The sequence below is a fragment of the Canis aureus genome, chromosome 7 (genome assembly GCF_053574225.1).
Source record: "Canis aureus isolate CA01 chromosome 7, VMU_Caureus_v.1.0, whole genome shotgun sequence".
In the NCBI taxonomy this organism is placed as follows: domain Eukaryota; kingdom Metazoa; phylum Chordata; class Mammalia; order Carnivora; family Canidae; genus Canis; species Canis aureus.
The window spans coordinates 30,114,585-30,123,707 of record NC_135617.1 but is presented as its reverse complement, the minus strand read 5'-3'; positions in this window follow the sequence as shown (position 1 = coordinate 30,123,707).

The window sequence follows — 9,123 nt, the reverse complement described above, 5'->3', positions numbered from 1 at the left end:
CAGAGAACTACAAAAAATTAACAAAATGGCAATAAGTACATAGCTATCAATAATTACTTTAAATGTAAGTGGACTAGATGCTCCAATCAAAGGACATAGAATGTTGAATGGATAAAATAGGTATTATCTATGTGTTGCCTACAAGAGATTCACTTAGACCTAAAGACATCTACAGACTGAAAATGAAGGGATAGGAAAAGATATCCCATGCAAATGGAAGCAAAAAAAAAAAAAAAATCCAGGATAGTAATACTGATATCAGACAAAATAGACTTTAAAATGAAGACTATAGCAAGAGACAAAGGACATGACACTATGATAAAGGGATCAATTCAACAAGTGTATATAACAGTTGCAAATATCTGTGCACCCAAAATAGGAGCACCTAAATACATAAAGCAAATAGTAACAGACAGAAAGAGAGAAGCTAATGGTAATAAATAAATAGTAGGGGACTTTAACACCCCATTTACATCAATGGAGAAATCATTCACACAGAAAATCAGTAAGGAAACAATGGCTTTAAATGACATATTAGACCAGATAACTTTAACAGATATTTACAAAATTTCCATACAAAAACAGCAGAATACACATTCTTTTTAAATGCACATGAAACATTTTCCAGAATAGATCACATTCTGGGCCACAAAACAAGTTTCAATAAATTCAAGAAAATTGAAATTACATCAAGCATACTTTCTGACAATGGTATAAATCTAGAAAGCAACTAGAAGGAAAAAACTGGAAAATGCAAACACATGGAAGCCAAACAACATGCTACTAAACATCCAATGGCTCAATGAAGAAAGCAAAGAGGAAATTTAAAATACATAGTGACAAATGAAAATGATAATACAATGATCCAAAATGTTTGGAATGCCACCAAAGAAGTTCTAAGAGAAAGGTTTTATAGGAATACAGGCCTACATCAAAAAACAAGAAAAATCTCAAATAGACATCTAAACTTACACACACAGGAACTAGAAAAAGAAATAATCAAGCCCAAAGTTAGTTAAAGTACAGAAATAATAAAGACCAAAATGTAAATAAAAGAAATAGAGATTAAAGAAAAAAGAAAGGATCAATGAAACCAAGTGCTGGTTCTTTGAAGAGATAAACAAGTTGATAAACCTTCAGCCAGACTCATCAAGAAAAAAAGAGAAAGAATTCAAATAAAATCAGAAATGAACAAGCAAAAATAACAATCAACACCATAGGAATACAAAGAATTATAAGAAAATATCATAAAAATACCATAAAAATTATGCCTGCAAATTGGACAAATTAAAAGAGTGTATAAATTCCTAGAAACATAATCTTCCAAGACTGAATCAGAAGAAGTAGAAAATTTGAATAGACCAATTACTGATAATGGAATTGAATCAGTAATCAAAAAAACTCCCAACAAGCAAAAGTCCAGGACCAGATGGTTTCACATGTGAATTCTACCAAATATTTAAAGAGTTTATACCTATTCTTCTTGACCTGTTATGAAAAATAATAGAGGGAGGAATGCTTCCAAACTCATTCAATAAGGCCAGAATTACCCTGATATCAAAACCAAAGACACAACAAAAAAGAAAACTACAGCCAATATCTCTGATGAACACAGCGGCAAAAATCTTCAACAAAATATTAGCATATCAAATTCAGCAATACATTAAAAGGATCATTCACCATGATCAAGTGGGGTTTAAATGATGGATGCAAGGGTAGTCCAGGATTCACAAATTAATCAGTGTGATATATCATGTTAACAAGAGAAAGGATAAAAACCACATGATCATTTCTAGATGCAGAAAAGTATTTGACAAAGTACAATATCTATTCATGATAAAAACTCTCAACAAAGTAGGTTTAGAGGGAACTTACTTCAATATAATAAAGACCATATTTGAGAAACTCACAGATAACATCATACTCAATAGTGAAAAATTAGAAGCTTTTCCTCTAAGACCAGGAACAAGACAAGGATGTGCACTCTTCCCACTTTTACTCAACATAGTACTGAAAATCCTAGCTACAGAAATCAGACAAGGAAAATAAATAAAAGACATCCAAATTGACAAGCAAGAAGGAAAACTGTCATTATTTGCAGAAAACATGATACTATACTTAGAAAACCCTAAAGACTCCACCAAAACCTTATAGAACTCATCAATTTAGTAAAGTTGCAGAATACAATATCAATCTGCAAAAATCTGTTACATTTCTATACAGTAATAACAAAATAGAAAGAGAAAGTAATAATCCCATTTACAGTTGTACCAAAAAGAATAAAATGGTTAGGATTAAATTTAACCAAGGAAATGAAAGACCTATACTCTGAAAATTATAAAACATTGATAAAAGAAAGTGAAGGCAATACAAACACATGGGAAGATATACCATGCTCATGAATTAGAAGAATTAATGTTGTTAAAATATCCATTCTACCCAAAACAATCTATGGATTTAGTGCAATCCCTATCAAAATACCAATAGTATTTTTCACAGAACTCGAAAAAAAATAATCCTAAAATTTCTATGGAACCACCAAAGACATCAAATAGCAAAAATAATCTTGAGAAGAATAAAGCTGGAGGTAGATATCATAATTCCAGATTTCAACATATACTACAAAGCTATAGTAATTAAAACAATATGGTACTGGCACAAACATGACCACACACATTAATAGAACAGGGTAGAGAGTCCAGAAATAAACCTACACTTAGGTAGCTAATCTATATACAACAAAGTAGGCAAGAATATACAATAGAGAAAAGATAGTCTTTTCAATAAGTGGTGATAGGAAAATTGGATAGCTGTATGTAAAAGAATGAAAAAGGACCACTTTCTTTCACCATACACACACACAAAAATAATGGATTAAAGACATAAACGTGAGACCTACAGCCATAAAACTCCTAAGGGAAAACATAGGCAGTTATCTCTTGGAAATCAACCTTAGCATCACCATTATGGGTGCTCCTCAGGCAAGGGAAACAAAGGCAAAGTAAACTATTGGGACTACACCAAACTAAAAAGCTTCTGCATGGTGAGAGAAACTGTCAACAAAGCAGAAATACAACTACTGAATGGGAGAAGATATTTACAAATGATATTTCCAATCAGGGGTTAATATACAAAATATGTAAAGAATTCATACACTTCCACATCAAAGAAAAATAAAAATAAAAATATAATTTTAAAAAGGACAAATAGACATTTTCCAAAGATAACATACAAGAGGCTAACAGACACATGGAAAGATGCTCAGCAACACTATTCATCAGGGAAATGTAAATCAAAACCACCATGACATATCACCTCACCCAGTCAGAATGGCTAGTATCAAAAAGACAAGAAATGGTAAGGATGTGTTGAAAAAGAAACCATTATTGGTGGGAATTTAAATTGGTACAGCCACTGTAAAGTGTATAGAGGGGCACATGACTGGCTCAGTGATTGAGTGTCTGGCTTTGGCTCAGGTCATGATCCCAGGTCCTGGGATCAAGTCCCGTATTGGGCTTTCCACAGGGAGCCTTCTTCCCCCTCTGCCTATGTCTCTGCCTCTCTCTCTGTGTCTCTCATGAATAAATAAAATTTGGAGAGAAAAAGAAAACAATATAGAGTTCCTCAAAAATTAAAAATATAAATACCATATGATTCAGTAATTCTACTAGGTATTGAATATTTACCCAAAGAAGATGAAAACTCCAACCTGAAAATCTATATGCATTCCTATATTTATTACACATTATTTACAATAGTCAAGATATGAAAACAACCCAAGTCCTTTAATAGATGAATGGATAAAGAATATGTTGTGTAGAAATAGACAATAGACTATTGGTCAGCCATAAAAAAATATAATGATTTCTTGTTATCAGCAACAACATGGATGGGCCTAGGGAGGATTATGATAAATGAAGTAAGTCAGATAGAAAAAGACAAATGCCATATGATTTACTTATATGTAGAATCTAAACAATTTTTAAAAAGGAACAAAAAAATAGATGCTTAAGTACATAAAACAAACTGTTGTCAGGGGGGAAGTGGGTTGGGGGGATGGGTGAAATAGATAAAGGAGATTAAGAGACACAAACTTCCAGTTATAAATTAAATAATTCAAGGGGATGAAAAGTACAACATGAAGATATAGTCTATTATATTATAATAACATCTGGTGACAGGTAGTGATTACATTTATCATGATGAATACAATAATAATAAATTTTTTTAAAGCCTATATAATTAAGAATCATGGGAAAATTTAAATTATAAGAGAATACTATATACAAACATGGTATACAAATTTTATACAAATATTTTTAACATGAAAATGCTAAATGTTTTATGTAATAGAGAGTTTATAATAAAATATAAATGATCAAGACAACTTAATAGCAATAAAATATCTTAATAGGTTCATAGATATAGACATTGTTTTTCAGATTTCAAGAAAGGTCTAAAATCCAATAGTTGTATAAGTCAATCTTTCAAATGTCAAGGAATAGATATTTCCCATGCTCTCTAAAGCATTTTAGAATATTAAAAAATGCTGAATGCTATTTTTAAAACACTTAATGAAACAAATACATTATCATTATCAACATTTGAGCAAAATATAAGAGACAAAGCTGTAAAAAGAAAGCTATCCTCAAAAGCCCTTGTTTTAGCCTTCCATGTCCTTGTATTCTCTGTGGCTTTTGTTATGTTTCCTCCTGAAGTAATTCTATCAATCGCTGGGATGAAAGAGCATTACCTTTCCCTTTGTACACTTTGTCTCTTTGGTGACTGCCCTTGCCAATCCTTTCCTCCCAAACACAAACATTTTACTTATACTTTCTCTTCTGGGAAACTTATCAATTCTTAGTAATACCTGAACTATCTATCATTTCTAGAAGGATGACTGTCATATTTTTGGCTATCATTGACTCAAGATGCAGGCCCACATCGCCAAAGGCCCAGTTGATGCTTCACATGAACATCCCACCATTGCTTCAAACTCAAGAGACTTAAAATAAAATCCCCCATCTGCCCTAAACATGTGCTCACTCACCTGACTTTTAGTCTGTAGGTCTCTCAAACACCCAGACCTGACATCTGAAACCTGCTCCTCAAACCTTTAGATCTAGCTCTAATCCTCATTAGATCAGTTAGCTTGTTTTTTTGAGTATCTTGGTCTTGATTTCCCTTCCATGTAGAATGGGTTAAGGTGAAGCTGAAATGAGGTGAAGTCATAGATGTTACAGTGATCTAAAAATTTTATTTTATTTTTTTTAATTTATTTTTTATTGGTGTTCAATTTACCAACATACAGAATAACCCCCAGTGCCCGTCACCCATTCACCCCACCCGCCGACCTCCTCCCCTTCCACCACCCCTAGTTCGTTTCCCAGAGTTAGCAGTCTTTACGTTCTGTCACCCTTTCTGATATTTCCCACACATTTCCTCTCCCTTCCCTTCTATTCCCTTTCACTATTATTTATATTCCCCAAATGAATGAGAACATATAATGTTTGTCCTTCTCCGACTGACTTACTTCACTCAGCATAATACCCTCCAGTGCCATCCACGTTGAAGCAAATGGTGGGTATTTGTCATTTCTAATAGCTGAGTAATATTCCATTGTATACATAAACCACATCTTCTTTATCCACTCATCTTTCGATGGACACCGAGGCTCCTTCCACAGTTTGGCTATTGTGGACATTATGCTATAAACATCGGGGTGCAGGTGTCCCAGCGTTTCATTGCATCTGTATCTTTGGGGTAAATCCCCAACAGTGCAATTGCTGGGTCATAGGGCAGGTCTATTTTTAACTCTTTGAGGAACCTCCACATAGTTTTCCAGAGTGGCTTCACCAGTTCACATTCCCAACAACAGTGTAAGAGGGTTCCCTTTTCTCCGCATCCTCTCCAACATTTGTGGTTTCCTGCCTTGTTAATTTTCCCCATTCCTACTGGTGTGAGGTGGTATCTCATTGTGGTTTTGATTTGTATTTCCCTGATGACAAGTGATGCAGAGCATTTTCTCATGTGCATGTTGGCCATGTCTATGTCTTCCTCTGTGAGATTTCTCTTCATGTCTTTTACCCATTTCATGATTGGATTGTTTGTTTCTTTGGTGTTGAGTTTAATAAGTTCTTTATAGATCTTGGAAACTAGCCCTTTATCTGATATGTCATTTGCAAATATCTTCTCCCATTCTGTAGGTTGTCTGTTAGTTTTGTTGACTGTACCCTTTGCTGTGCAAAAGCTTCTTATCTTGATGAAGTCCCAATAGTTCATTTTTGCTTTTGTTTCTTTTGCCTTCGTGGATGTATCTTGCAAGAAGTTACTGTGGCCAAGTTCAAAAAGGGTGTTGCCTGTGTTCTTCTCTAGGATTTTGATGGAATCTTGTCTCACATTAAGATCTTTCATCCATTTTGAGTTTATCTTTGTATATGGTGAAAGAGAATGGTCTAGTTTCATTCTTCTCCATGTGGATGTCCAATTTTCCCAGCACCATTTATTGAAGAGACTGTCTTTCTTCCAATGGATAGTCTTTCCTCCTTTATCGAATATTAGTTGACCATAAAGTTCAGGGTCCACTTCTGGATTCTCTATTCTGTTCCATTGATCTATGTGTCTGTTTTTGTGCCAGTACCACAATGTCTTGATGACCACAGCTTTGTAGTACAACCTGAAGTCTGGCATTGTGATGCCCCCAGATATGGTTTTCTTTTTTAAAATTCCCCTGGCTATTTGGGGTCTTTTCTGATTCCACACAAATCTTAAAATAATTTGTTCTAACTCTCTAAGAAAGTCCAGGGTATTTTGATAGGGATTGCATTAAACGTGTATATTGCCCTGGGTAACATTGACATTTTCACAATATTAATTCTGCCAATCCATGAGCATGGAATATTTTTCCATCTCTTTGTGTCTTCCTCAATTTCTTTCAGAAGTGTTCTATAGTTTTGAGGGTATAGATCCTTTACCTCTTTGGTTAGGTTTATTCCTAGGTATCTTATGCTTTTGGGTGCAATTGTAAATGGGATTGACTCCTTAATTTCTCTTTCTTCAGTCTCATTGTTAGTGTATAGAAATGCCACTGATTTCTGGGCATTGATTTTGTATCCTGCCATGCTACCAAATTGCTGTATGAGTTCTAGCAATCTTGGGGTGGAGACTTTTGGGTTTTCCATGTAGAGTATCATGTCATCAGCGAAGAGGGAGAGTTTGACTTCTTTTTTTGCCAATTTGAATGCCTTAAATGTCTTTTTGTTGTCTGATTGCTGAGGCTAGGACTTCCAGTACTATGTTGAATAGCAGTGGTGAGAGTGGACATCCCTGTCTTGTTCCTGATCTTAGGGGAAAGGCTCCCAGTGCTTCCCCATTGAGAATGATATTTGCTGTGGGCTTTTTGTAGATGATTTTTAAGATGTTGAGGAATATTCCCTCTATCCCTACACTCTGAAGAGTTTTGATCAGGAATGGATGCTGTATTTTGTCAAATGCTTTCTCTGCATCTAATGAGAGGATCATATGGTTCTTGGTTTTTCTCTTGATGATATGTTGAATCACATTGATTGTTTTATGGGTGTTGAACCAGCCTTGTGTCCCGGGGATAAATCCTACTTGGTCATGGTGAATAATTGTCTTAATGTACTGTTGGATCCTATTGGCCAGTATCTTGTTGAGAATTTTTGCATCCATGTTCATCAGGGATATTGGTCTGTAATTCTCCTTTTTGGTGGGGTCTTTGTCTGGTTTTAGAATTAAGGTGGTGCTGGCCTCATAGAACGAATTTGGAAGTACTCCATCTCTTTCTATCTTTCCAAACAGCTTTAGGAGAATAGGTATGGTTTCTTCTTTAAACGTTTGATAGAATTCCCCTGGGAAGCCATCTGGCCCTGGACTCTTGTGTCTTGGGAGGTTTTTGATGACTGCTTCAATTTCCTCCCTGGTTATTGGCCTGTTAAGGTTTTCTATTTCTTCCTGTTCCAGTTTTGGTAGTTTGTGGCTTTCCAGGAATGCGTCCATTTCTCCTAGATTGCCTAATTTATTGGCATATAGCTGTTCATAATATGTTTTTAAAATCGTTTGTATTTCCTTGGTGTTGGTAGTGATCTCTCCTTTCTCATTCATGATTTTATTAATTTGAGTCTTCTCTCTCTTCTTTTCAATAAGGCTGGCTAATGGTTTATCTATCTTATTAATTCTTTCAAAGAACCAACTCCTGGTTCTGTTGATCTGTTCCACAGTTCTTCTGGTCTTGATTTTGTTGAGTTCTGCTCTAATCTTTATTAACTCTCTTCTTCTTCTGGGTGTAGGATCTATTTGCTGTTTTTTCTCTAGCTCCTTTATGTGTAAGGTTAGCTTTTGTATTTGAGTTCTTTCCAGTTTTTGAATGGATGCTTGTATTGCGATGTATTTCCCCCTCAGGACTGCTTTTGCTGCATCCCAAAGATTTTGAATGGTTGTATCTTCATTCTCATTAGTTTCCATGAATCTTTTTAATACTTCCTTAATTTCCTGGTTGACCCTTTCATCTTTTAGCAGGATGGTCCTTAACCTCCACATGTTTGAGGTCCTTCCAAACTTCTTGTTGTGATTTAGTTCTAATTTCAAGGCATTAGGGTCTGAGAATATGCAGGGGACGATCCCAATCTTTTGGTATTGGTTCAGACCCGATTTGTGACCCAGTATGTGGTCTATTCTGGAGAAAGTTCCATGTGCACTTGAGAAGAATGTGTATTCAGTTGAGTTTGGATGTAAAGTTCTGTAGATATCTGTGAAATCCATCTGGTCCAGTGTATCTTTTAAAGCACTTGTTTCTTTGGAGATGTTGTGCTTCGAGGGCTTATCGAGTATAGAAAGAGCTAGATTGAAGTCACCAAGTATAAGTGTATTATTATCTAAGTATTTCTTCACTTTGGTTAATAATTGATTTATATATTTGGCAGCTCCCACATTTGGGGCATATATATTGAGGATTGTTAAGTCCTCTTGTTGGATAGATCCTTTAAGTATGATATAGTGTCCCTCTTTATCTCTCACTACAGTCTTCGGCGTAAATTTTAGTTTATCTGATATAAGGATGGCTACCCCTGCTTTCTTTTGAGGACCATTCGAATGGTAAATGGT